The sequence below is a fragment of the Rhinolophus sinicus genome, linkage group LG09 (assembly GCF_036562045.2).
Source record: "Rhinolophus sinicus isolate RSC01 linkage group LG09, ASM3656204v1, whole genome shotgun sequence".
Taxonomy (NCBI): domain Eukaryota; kingdom Metazoa; phylum Chordata; class Mammalia; order Chiroptera; family Rhinolophidae; genus Rhinolophus; species Rhinolophus sinicus.
The window spans coordinates 50432929-50446108 of NC_133758.1; the positions used below are offsets into that span (position 1 = coordinate 50432929).

The window sequence follows — 13180 nt, forward strand, 5'->3', positions numbered from 1 at the left end:
GTATGTTGCTTGCAAAGCCTAAAATATTTGCTGTCTGATCCTTTACTGAAAAGAAAAGGCTTGTTGAACCCTAGTTTAAAGCTATTTTTTAAAATAATTTCTCTTCAAATAAGCTGGCCATTAATTTTTTATGTGTCTAAATGGGGTGTATTATTACTAGAAGACAACATTAAGTGTTAGCTTTTTTTCTCAAGAGTCTTCTTTTCCAATGAGTTGGAAAACGGTTGTCTGTTTAAGCAGTGTAAACAGACAATGTGTGTATACTACCTATTATCTATTTTTTAGCCAATAAGATTTAAATATAGGGCTTTTTAATTTTTTTAATTTTAGGGAGTGAATATTTCCTAGCAAAGTGGTCTAGAAAATGAATATATATGAACATGCATATGTATTCGTCTCTCTTTCTCGTTCTTTCTCCTCATTTGCATCCAGTAATGCAAATCCTGTTTTGTTGTTGATTTCTATTGTAAGATTAAAGCTGAGTATTTTCTTGGAAAATATCATGCATATTGATGAAATTAAAAACAGTTGGTGAGGGCTTTAAGATGATGGTTAAAGTCATCCTACTAGCCCTAGCCGCTAAGAGCCTCAATTAGCAGTTTACTTTTCCTTTTGATAAGCTTCCTGATTCACCCAGTGATTCCTCATCCATCCACCCCTCCACCCACCCAACTGAATTCAGGCCCTGCACTAGACAGTGGGCCATGCAGATGTGAATGGCAGCACAGGCCCTGATCTCAAGGTGTTTACAGTTCAATTTGGCACACAGAGAACAAAACAAATTATAGCAAAGGATCCAGTGCTATGACCTGTCTCGTTCCTCCCCGACTTCCTCTCCTCACAGTCATGCCAGCCTTGAGCTTGCCCTCCCCCTGCAACATTCTTTTTTAGACACGTGCACCATTGCGACTCACTCCCTCAGCCTCTGGGTTCTGCTGATGTCTGATGTCAGCCACCCTCCCCTCAGTGCTCACACACTGAGTTGTCCCTGTCCCCACCGTGGCCATCCCTGTCTGCCTTCTCATCTGACACATTATGGAGTTGGGTAAATTACATGTATTTTGTCACCACTTATCTGAAAATGCTGTTGTGTTCTATTTCTTTGTCTCTCATCAGTCCCCCCCCCCCCACTAATGCCTCTCTAGAACTGGAGCTCTATGGGATGGGGCTCTCGTCGGTCCAGTTCACAGTGGGGTTTCTGCGCCCAGAACTGTGTCTGGCACATATGCATTGTCGAGGGTCGCTGGGTGAGGGAATGAATAAAGGGTGAGGGTGTGGAGCTGTGGGGACCACAGCTTGCCTGGGGGACTCTGTGAGCTTCACAGAGGAAGAGGTAGATGCTGAGAACATTCTTTCATTCTGAATAATAACCCTTGCCCCTTAACTTACACATGTACTTAACCCAGGACTGGAGGAATTTCTCCTCTGATTGTGGATATTTTTATCTTTGCATTTACTGTTGTTCCTAGTAATTTACTTCCCTCTTTTTCCTTTGGTCTAACTTTACCAGAAGGTATGTCATAATGGTTTCTTTTCTCAAAATTTCCCGTTTGAGTCTGACCTTGAAGGTATAGAAAACAACTTAGAAGTATATTTTATAAATTTTATATGTTTGTGTATAAAGATTAAATTATATACACATTAGTAAACGAATACATATATTTTAAGCAAACCAAAATTCTTTTGTATACGTTTAAGTGGATTGTGTAGGACTTGGCATACGGTCATGGATAATAACTCTTTGGGGAAAGAAATGATTACTTGCCATTCAAAGCCAGGCAAGTGTGATGCAAGGCTCCTCAGAGAGCCGGGATGTTGGCTCGGCTGGACGTGAGGAGAGAAGGTAGAGGGGTCAGCCCCTCCCTTCCTTTGTGGGTGAAAATTACTCAGAGAGGGTTTGCTCAGTGGGGACACAATAAGTATTTTACCTCTAGAGTTACAGTCAGACTGGTGGAACTGTATATTTACACCACACTTCTAAACGAACCATAAAACCGGCAGGAGTCTGTGGAGGGTTAAACACTGGTGGGCCACGCTGGAAGCAGAGAATGATGGAACCCAATGATAAGGTTAAAAAGCGGTGGAGATATTTATTGGAAAATGCCGACTGTAGTCTCTGTGAATGGGTTCTTTTTATGAAAGCCAGAAGAAAATACACCATTAGTTTTGCTCTAGGGTGGGGATAATATTTCTCTCCCCTGATCCTGCTTATTATTGTTCAGTGTTGTGAATGGATGCATCAGGTTCTGGAAAAGGCAAGGACAGTTGTGCATTGTATGTCTCTAAGTGATAGAAGTAGTTGCAGGTGTATATGTGCCCCTTGGCCTCAGAGGACAGTAAAACAGCTCATCTCTGTGCCTCTTCAGCTCTGTAGCCACTGCTGGGGCTTCTGTCTTAAGCTGCAGACTGTATTTTCAGTTTCCTGGTGACTTCTCCAAAATGCATTTCTCTTAGCACTTCAAACTCAGTGTGTCCAGAGACAAACTTATCAATCTCACCCCTACCTGCACCTTCTCCTGTCTTTCCCATTTGTGTCAGTGGTGCCACTGTCCTTTTAGTCATCTAGGCTTAAGCAATGGCCATTGTCCTTACTTCTCTTGCTCCCCACCCTCAGTCGCCTGCCATGTGCTTTATGTTCAGTTGTTCTGCTTTTGCAGTCTTAGAAATTTTCTTTTTCACTGATCCATGGTACAAGATGGATGAACCACAAAAATATGCTAAGTAAAAAAAGCCAGACATATTGTATGATTCCATTTATAGGAAATATCCAGTCTAGGTAAATCTATAGAGACAGATAAAAGGTTAGTGGTTTCAGGGGGCTGAGGAGAGCGGAGAAGGGGGCCCGACTGCTTAATGGGTGTGGGGTTTTCTTTTAGGTGATGAAAATGTTTGGAACTAGACAGAGGTGATGGTTGCACAACACTGTGAATGTGTTAAATGCTCCTGAATTGTGCACTTTAAAATGGTTAATTTTTAACCTCAATTAAATTGCTTTCTCTAGTCTATCTATACTTTCACCCGTCTCCTCTCAAATGAACATCTGAGGGCTGATACTGTGCAGTCCCCACATTAGAGGTGTGTACTACTTCTAGTCTCTCCCTTTTTTGTTTTATCTTCTACACCTCCCCAAATCTGACTGTGTCACTGTCTTCTTAAACAAACAGACTTGCCTTGGTTCCCAATTGTCTAACTCCCTAGCATGACACACAAGATCTTTCCTGCCTGGCCCATCTCCATCTCCCAGTTGGGTTTCCCACCCCATGAATGTAAACCCTGGAGTGAAGTAAAAGGCAGTTGAGAAAGATGAGAAGCGTCCTCTTTGAACTAATAGATGAGTGTCTTGGAAAAGTCACTTTCTCCGTCGATAGGTGAGATGATTAAAGAAGGCTGGTGATATTAACCTATCTGGAATTGTCCCTACTGGTTAGCCAGCTTGCTTGCTTGCTCCCTGTGACTGTTCACGCTGTGGTCCTTGTACCCAAACACCCATAAACCCCTCCAGTTCTGCAAGCTCAAAATTTTTTTGCCTTTTTTTTTTTTTTGGTTTGGGGGGTGCTTCTTTCTTCTAGTACTCAACTCTCTCCATGGTAGAATATCTCAAAAGGTTGAAAATGGTTAATCTTAGCTTAGTTTCAACTTCTGAAAGATTGCCCAATTGCTTCTACTCTGAAATCTTGGTATCAAAAATTTTTGAGTACTTATTATATGCTTGACACAAATAACTACCAAGTTAGTCGCACTTTCAAGGGACAGAGACATGTTCTAGATCTGTCCAGGAAACTAGGATTAGTGTTTTGTTTTTTCCTTTTTTTATCCCCTTGTTCCGCCTCCCTCACCCCCCAACTCCGTTTCAAGCCGTTGTTTCTCGTCTAGTTGTGTAGGGCACAGCTCCCTGGCCCATGCTGGTATTATGAGCCTTGCCCCCGCCCCCCGCTCCCAGGCAGTTGGTCGCAGTAGGCTGCTCACAGCAGCTCACACTGGCCACCAGCCGCTCAAGGCAGCACATGGTAGCCCACAGCAGCACATGGCAGTTCACGCTGGCTGCCAGCCACTCATGCTAGCCACCAGCCGGTCATGGCAGCACACTGTAGCCCAGCTCCAGGGAGAGCTGTTGTTCACAATCTTAGTTATTGAGGGCGCAGCTCACTGGCCCATGTGGAAATCTAACAGGTGACCTTGGTGTTAGGAGCACGGCGCTCCAACCACCTGAGCCACCAGGCTGGCCCCTGTTTTTTTCTTATTGAGGTGAAATTAACATTAAACATTACATTAGTTTCAGGTGTACAACCTAATGATTTGCTATTTGCATATGTTGCAAAATGATCATCACAGTAAGTCTGTTAATATCTAACACCATATGTTATAAAATTTTTGTTTTTCTTGTGATGAGAACTTTTAAGATCTATTCTCTTAACAACTATCAAACATAGAATACTACAGTATTATTTACTATAGTCACCATGCTGTACATTACATCCTCTTACCTAAGTAGTTTTATATCTGGAAGCTTGTACCTTTTGACCTGCTTTACTCATTTCACTCACCTACCCCCAGGATTGTTGAATGGAGCTTCAGGGAACCAACTAGCAGTCAGATAGCTCTTGTGGGACATCTTTCATCACCATTCAGGATATGATATTGATTTTGTGGGTTTTATTGAGACTTCTTTTGTGCCTAGAAAATGGCCAGATTTTGTAAATATTTCTTGAGTGCTTTAGAATAATATGTATGTGCTTTAGAATAATCTAATTTGGAGGTGAAGACTTTAATTTAAATCCATTAGATTGAAGATTTTCGAAATTTAACCCATAGCAAGTACACTTTATAGCAGCACTCTACATACAAATACAAAGGTTTCACAAAATAATGCTTATCTTTTCCATATGGGATACATTCTGACATTTTCAATTCTATTTAGTTTTATTTTTTTAATGTTATTAAAAGTTTGATTTGTAGTGGATTGCTACAGTTTGGGAATAATGTATCAGACTACTTGTCAATTGTGTTGTTCAAATTTTCTGTGTCCTTTATAGATTGGTTTTGTCCACTAAGTACATCTATTTGGGGTAAAGTTATGTTAAAAATCATCCATTATCATTTTGCATGTAAATTTTCTTTCTGTAATGTCAAATTTTGCTGTATATATTTTGAATATAAATGCATATAGATTTAGGATGTTCTTTGTGATGAATTGTTCACTGTATCATTGGTAATGACCTCTTTATTCTAATGTGATGCTTTTTGCTATCATCTATACCAAACTTATTTTGGTTAGTATTTGCCTTGTATAACTTTTTGGTGATTCTGTTAGTTTCTATTTTTCTGTGTCATTATGTTTTAGGTGTATTTCTTGTGAAATACATTTATATTATTGTGGTTATTGATTGCATTTTTTCTGTTGTGTTTTATGCTCTTTATATTCCATACCTTTTCTTTGTTTTTTCTATTTTTTATGTTGATTTCTTTTTGATTGAGTTTTTAATTCTCATGTTCTGTTCCTTGGTTAGGAAGTTATACATTCCATTACTATTATTTTAAAGGTTACTCTTACATATTTTACATGCATGTTAGATAATGTTTTTTGTTTTTTTTAAAGATTTTATTGGGGAATGGGGCAATGTTTAAAACTAATCATCACCTCCATTCTTCTGAATAATACAGGTATTTTAGAAAGCTTCAACTCCAACTCCTGTCTTTCATACTATTATTTAGTATCATTTTAGTTTCATCTTTTTAAAATCATCCCCTCAAGTTGACTAATTTCATAATTACTGTTTATTTCATTTATTGCATGTTTTCCAGTCTGTTATCATTGCTTGAGTGTTACTCCTTCTGAGTTCAGTTTCCTTCTCACTGATCTATTAATTATCCTGTAGTAGTTATTTTCAATAATTGGGGTTGTCCAAAAATGCTTTTATTTCATACTCAGTCATGAAAGATATTTAGTTGGACATAGAATTATAACACTTTGAAGATAATATTTTTATTATTTTTTGGCTCATTTTGCTATCAAGAAGTCTGCTGTCAGATAATTATAATTTTTGTGGTTAATCTATCTTTACTTCCTGGTTACTTTTCTCTTTGTTATTCCATAGTTTTAATCAGATGTATCTAGATTTATTTTTATTTTGATCAACATTCATTGTCAACATGAGTGTTTATGTCTTTATGAAATCTGGCAAGTTCTCATTCTTTGGATAGTGTTCAGTAGTGAAATTATCTCTTTGAATAGTGTTTCTTCTCTAATCTCTGCATTTCTTCTAGAATTCCTATTAGTTTTATTTGAGGATCTTCTTATGTTGGCCATTCTTATTTCTTCTTGCATCTTACCTATTTTTTTAAATTTCTTTTTATCTCTCTGTGCTATAGTCCGGATAATTTCTTCAGTTCTTGTCCAAGTTACTAATTTCCTTTTTTACAGAAAACTTACTGTTTCATTTACCCACTACATTTTTTATTTCAATGAGCTTACATTTCATTTCTGGAATTTTTAAAAATTTGCTTGTTTTTCATAATATGTCTTCTTTCCTTATCTATTTCTTTTAAATCCTTAAACATTTTAAAGTCATACTCTCTTTCAGTTTGTTCTGTTATCCTTAGTTCTTGGTGTTACTAATCCTTCTGTTTGTCACATAGGCTTAGAGTATTTTTATACTTCAAAGGAGACTTTTTTCTCCCTCACCCAGTGTCCTGAGAAGAAATGCGCTCTTCCCCTCCCTGGGTGATTTTTAGTTTCCTTTCAACGGGGATGCATCTCTTCAGTGAGTTGCCTGGATGCGTCCATGGAAGCCTCTGGTAATACCCCTGGCTATGAGGGCCTATTTCTGCATCTGGTAATTTCCATTATTCCCTCCTACCCCACAAAACTTAACACATACCCTTGTGCTAACTGCTCTGGTTTTCAATATCTTATACATTTCTGACAGTTGGGAATTTTCCTTTATTGTGTGAGTGAGCTCAGCTGTGTATAAATTTTTGCTGCTTATTTTAGGGAGGGCTCATGATAGCTCAATGTGCTGTGTTGCCAAAACAGGATGTGACCCTTCAGGGCTCAATGGAAGCTCCCCAGTAGCAGCTCTGGAGTACCAGGAGTAACCCCAGTTGACTTCCAGTTCATGACTCAGTACTTTCATCCCTGCCTCTCTGTCTGTTCAGTTCCTTCCACCCTGCTACTCACTAGCTCCCATTTACCTCAGGGCCCTTTTTACTCATGGCTTATCTACATTATGGCAGCTGCTACTCACTGTCTTCTCTGTCGGTGTCTGCTATAGACTGAATGTTTGTGCCCTCTCCCCCCCCCCCCAAACTTATATGTTAAATCCTAATCCCCAATGAGATGCTATTATGAGGTGGGGCCTTTGGGCAGTGATTAGGTTATGAGAGTGGAGCCATCATGAATAGGATTAATGCCCTTGTAAAAGAGTCTTCAGAGATCTCCCTTGTCCCTTCCACCATGTAAGGACACATTAAGAAGGTGGCTGTCTGTGAACCAGGAAGTGGGTCTTCACTGAATCTCCCAGCACCTTGGTGTTAAATTTCTCAGCCTCAGAACTGTGAGAAATACATGTTTGTTCTTTAAGCCCCACCTCCCCCATCTGTTTTGTTTTGTTTTGTTTTGTTACAGTAGCTAGAACAGATTAAGATTGTCTTGGTACTTTTTTCTCAATCAGTGTGCAAATACTTTTCTCTGTATGTCATATTCAAACTATCAGACAGCCATAAAGTCTGGAAATATAGGTGTACAAATGTAATAAATGGTTTGATTGCTATTATGCTACACTTTAATAAAATAATATTATCTATGTTTTCAGAGTTTATGGTCCCTCTTGTAAGAAAAAAAATGTGTTTGTGTGAGCCAGTGTAAAGCATATTTGGGCTGAGTGCTCATGCCAGTGCATCTTCTTGGACGCTGACCAGGTTGTCAGTGGCTTCTGGGGGGCAGGTCAGGGCCTCACACCTGGCCCAGTCAAGAGTGGACAGTAGGAGTGGCAGGCCATGTGTGTTAGCTTCGTGGGCTCTCTAAGATACTGCAGAAAGAACAAGTAGCATCTGGTTTCAGTTGCTAATCATGAGTTGGGAGGTAGGGTAGAGTGACTAGCTTGAGAATAGGAAGGGGGTAAGAAATCTGGTGCCCTGAATGATATTCCAGTTATGTGGCCTGCTAAGTTCATAATGAGGTAAAATGGAATGAAAATGGGAGAAAAAAAAAAAAAATCAGGGGTGTCTGGTTAAGTCTTTTCCCCAAACACTGAAACATGAGAAGAATCTGGTGTGTGTGTGTGTGTGTATGTGTGTGTGTGTGTGTATGTACATGCAGTGTGTCTGCAGTGGGATCTCAATGGAAATGGCCTTTTGTGTGTTCTGCCTAGACCAGGAAGGCAGGGATAGGATTGGACTAGAGCCACATCAACCAAGGTACAAATACCAGGCCTGGAAATCCAGAGATCAGAAGCTGGGGAGGATTAGGAACAGGGCAGCAATTGCAGAAAGATTTGGCATACATAAAGGGTCTGACAATTAAGTTCGTGAACTTGTTTCAATGATGTTGCTAACCTTTTTTGGTATCAGAGGGATTATTCATTATGAATTTGTACCAAATGGACAAACAATTAACCAAGTTTACTATTTGGAAGTGCTGAAAAGACTATGTGAAAAAGTTAGACGACCTGAACTTTTTGCCAACAACTCATGGCTCTTGCAACACGACAATGCACCAGCTCACACGGCACTGTCTGTGAGGGAGTTTTCAGCCAGTAAACAAATAACTGTATTGGAACACCCTCCCCACTCACCTGATCTGGCCCCCAGTGACTTCTTTCTTTACTCAAAGATAAAGGAAATATTGAAAGGAAGACATTTTGATGACATTCAAGACATTAAGGGTAATATGATGACAGCTCTGATGACCATTCCAGAAAAGCAGTTCCCAAATTGCTTTGAAGGCTGGACTAGGTGCTGGCGTTGGTGCATAGCTTCCCAAGGGGAGTACTTTGAAGGTGATCCTAGTGATTCAGCAATGAGGTATGCAGCACTTTTTCTAGAATGAGTTCGCGAACTTAATTATCAGACCTCATAGTTTTATACTTAAGCTGTAAATGGAATGGTTTTGGTGTCTGGGAAGGGGGTATGTGTTTAGTTAAACAACCATAAATAGCACTAATGACTGATTCACACTGTTGCTGGAAACGATGAGTGGAGCCTATCACAGTCAGTTCTGGTCACTTGGAACCCATGCCCGTGGAGCCATTTCTTGTCAAAATCTAGCTAGAACCATATTGAGGTCTTCTAGGCTAGTCCAGTCCTGAGACTCAGCAAGTCCTAGTGCTCTTCTGTGGGCCTGGATCATGGGCCTCACCAGGCCTTGTGGGATGTGTAGGGCTGGCCTTTTGCTTCTTTGTGGTGAGCTGTGGCGGAGGCTCAAGGAGTTACGGGCTTGCCAAGGTTCAAGTTTTGAAATGCTTTCATTTCTTACATTATGCATTTCATAAAGTTCTGTTGTCAAGGGAGTATTTTACTTTGTGTAGCTGTTACGTTGGGGAAAAAGAAAATAGTGGTGAGGACCACGGGAGGACGTTGGAAGGAGTAACTTTGATGGCTTGTTTCTGATCAGTGTGAAGGCATGTGAGGCCAGATCTAGACCTGAAATCTCAGGCGTACTGATTATTAGAGCCAGAAAAATCCTTGAGATGAGTTAGCCAAGCTTCTCTTTACCTCTGGGAAGAAACCAAGGTGTGGGTGGGTCATAAATTGCCTTAAGTCAGGTGGCCCATCCACAGCAGAGCTGGGACTCTATCTGCCCCAGGTCCACGGACTCTCAGCAACCCTCTTCCTCTCTTTCTTTGCTTCAGACCTTAGCTCTAGACCCACCTCCTCCTTTCTTTGCAGACTTAGAAGCAAGGAGCCAGTTAGCAGGTCAGAGCTGGAGGTAAGCACTATGGAGCCAGCTTGAACGGAGCGTGTTTCAGGGGAAGCTGCTGGAAGAGTGAGCAAGTCTAGGTTCTTCGCTTTGACGGGTCAGTGAGGAAGGGCTCCTGGACCCATTATCTTTTTCGGACCCGTTAATGCTTCTCTATTAAATTAAGTTCTACTTTTAGAAATATTTATTAAGCTTCTTCTTTCCTCTCTACTGAGAAAATTATAGGAAGGAGGAGGGCAGCATTTACCTTTGAAGAGAACAAGCATGGGCCCTCCCACCCTGCCCCATGGGGGCCCTCATGCCTCTTCTCCCTCCCATTTAGCTCCTTGGTCCCTGTCACTTTTTCCCCAGGTGAAAGGGTTCCTGGACCCAATTCCACTGTCTGTGAGTGTGTGTGTGTGTGTGTTTATGTGTGTGTGTGTGTGTGTGTGTGTGTGTGTGTGTGTGTGACACCAGCAGGGTGTCTGAGAATTCAACTCAGTTCTGACACTGTGTTTCAGGAGACAGCATCAGTTTCCACGGGTGAAGTGCTCAGTCCCATGAGATCTCCCTCCACTCAGATGTCAGTCACAAGCCCAGGTTGTTACCTGTACTTCTGACCAACTGGCTACAGATTGGAGGTTTCAGCGACCCCCCTGCAACTCAGGATGCCAATTGCAAGTCCAGGGTTTTACCTGTACTTCTGACCAACTGGTTATCAATCAGAAGATCTCGCGACCTTCTTCTTGGGTTCAATTAATTGGCTAGGAAGGCTCACAAAACTCAGGGAAATTCATTCAGGCACTAGATTACTGTTTTATTGCAAAAGATGTTAAAAAATATGAATCCACAGCCAGATGAAAACATACATAGTGCGAGGTCCCAAGCAAAGGAGCTTCTGTCCTCATGGAACTTTCGTTCCAGCCCTCGGTTGGTTCCCCTGGCAACCAGCGCCTATCTTTAGGTGTTTCGCAAAAGTCACCTCACTAACACAAACCCAGTTGTGGTAGAAAAGGCTTGTTATGAATAAAAAGACACCCATTTTATCAGTATGATTCTGAAGTTTTTTTAGAAACCAAGGGCAGAAGACTGAATATTATGACAAAAGCTGCTCCCATTGCTCTTACCACTCAAAAAATCCCAAGGGTTTTGAGAGCTGTGACCCAGGAACTGTTGATCAAGACAAAATATATCTGAGAAATACATTTTTGTCAGCTGAATGACTAACTATACATATTTCTTATAAAACACAATATAGGACCAGGATTCCACCTTTACTTACTGAAATGCTGTCCGTTCTTGAAGATGCTCCCGGAAACACCATCTCATTGAAGTCTTCTACAGCACTCTTTTCTGAACTCTGAACAAACGTTTTCTTACGATTAAACCATTACATGGTACTATAGAAAGTTTGAAAACTAAAGAAAATTGTAGAGGGAGAAAGTTCCCATCATGCTAATATCCCAGAGATACATGTGACTTTTCATATGAAATTGGAAGTATACTATATATACCTCTTAGCATAGTATTTTTTATTTTTTATTAAACTTTTTAAGATACTTATAGATTTGCATGCAGTTGTAAAAAAAAAAAATACAGAGAAGTCCTATTTACCCTTTACACAGTTTCCCCCAATGGTAACATCTTGAGAAGTTTAGTATGATATCACAACTAAGAGACTGACATTGATTCAATCAAGCTATAGAAACATGGCATCACCACAAAGATCCCTCATATTGACCTTTTTTGGCCACATCCACTTCCCTCCTGTCCCCACACCTATCCTTCACCCCTGGCAACCACTGCTGTGTTCTCCATTTCTGTGATTTTTGTCATTTCAAGAATGTTATATAAATGGAATCATACAATATGGAACCTTTTGGGATTGACGTTTATCACTCAGCAGCAGTCTGTGGAAATTCATCCAGGTTGTGCCTAGCCGTAGTTTGTGCCTTTTTATTGCTGAGTTGTGTGCCATAATATGGATGCACCGCAGTGTGTTTAACCATTCCTGGTTGACGGACACCTGGGTTATTCCCAGTTTGGGGCTATCACAAATAAAGTTGCTGTGAATGTTTGTGTGCAGGTTTTTGTGGACCTTAAGTCTTCATTTCTCTGGATAGATGCCCCAGAGATCATCAGTTCCTGGGTCATATAGTAGTTGTATATTTTGTTTTCTTAAAAAACTGCCAAACTGTTTTCCATTTAACATTGCCACCAGTGTGCATGAGTGCTCCTGTTTCTCTGCTTCCTCACCAGCATTTGATGTTGTCTCTTTTTTTCATTTTTGCTGTTCTGAAAGGTGATTATCTTACTGTGGTTTTAATTTGCATTTCCCTAATAATGGCTAATGGTTTTGGACATATTTTCATGGGATATTTGGCATTTGTATATCCTCTTGGCTGAAATGTCTCTTGCACGTTTCTAATTGAATTGTTGATTTCACTGGTGTTTATTTGTTTACTACTGTTGAGTTTTGAGAGTTCTTTTTTTTATGCCTAAGAGTTTATCTAGCTTTTCTCTATTTCCTAAATTTTCTTTTTTTTTTAAAGTTTCTATCCCCCACCGTCTCTCCTTTGGCAACCATGAGCTTGTTCTCTATATCTATGGGTCTGTTTCTGTTTTGTTTTCTTTATTCATTTTTTTTTTTACGTTCTGCATATGAGTGAGATCATACAGTATTTGTCTTTCTCTGTCTGTTGCAAATATTTCCCCCACTCTGTAGCTTGTCTTTCATTCTTTTAACAGGATTTTTCTCAGGGCAAACGTTTTTAATTTTGATGAAGTTTAATTTATAAATATTTGCCTTTTATGGTATCAATTTTAAGAGCTCTTTGCCATGCCCTGGATTCTGAACATTTTCTCCTATGGTTTTTGAAATGTTTCATGTTTTACATTTAAATCCATGGTCTATTTTGAATTCATTTTTGTGAGGCATGAGACTTAGGTCAAGGTTCACTTTTTAATGCCTGTTGATGTCCAATGCTCCAGCACTATTTGTTGAAAAGGCTGTCTTTCCTCCATTGAATTACTTCTGCACCTTTGTCAAAAATCAGTTGGACATATTTGTGTAGGTCTGTTTCTGGGTTCTCTGTTCCATTGATCTCTGCCAATACAGCCATGATTACTTAGCTATATAAATCTTTAAATTTCCTTCTTGGTACAGTGTCTCCAACCAGCAGTTTGAGAGTTTCATCTGATCCCTCCATGGCACTCACATCGCTGCCTTATGGGATATAAATGAGGTCAGATAATTAAGTTTGCAAACTCATCCTAGAAAAAGTG

At 40.1% G+C, this 13180-nt stretch overlaps 1 protein-coding gene across 9 annotated transcripts in view; it reads left to right on the forward strand.

Moving 5' to 3' along the window:
- The window catches only part of MTCL1 (microtubule crosslinking factor 1), a 123698-nt gene that overhangs the window by 13688 nt on the left and 96830 nt on the right, over window positions 1-13180 (forward strand). The gene's annotated exons all lie outside the window — the stretch shown is intronic.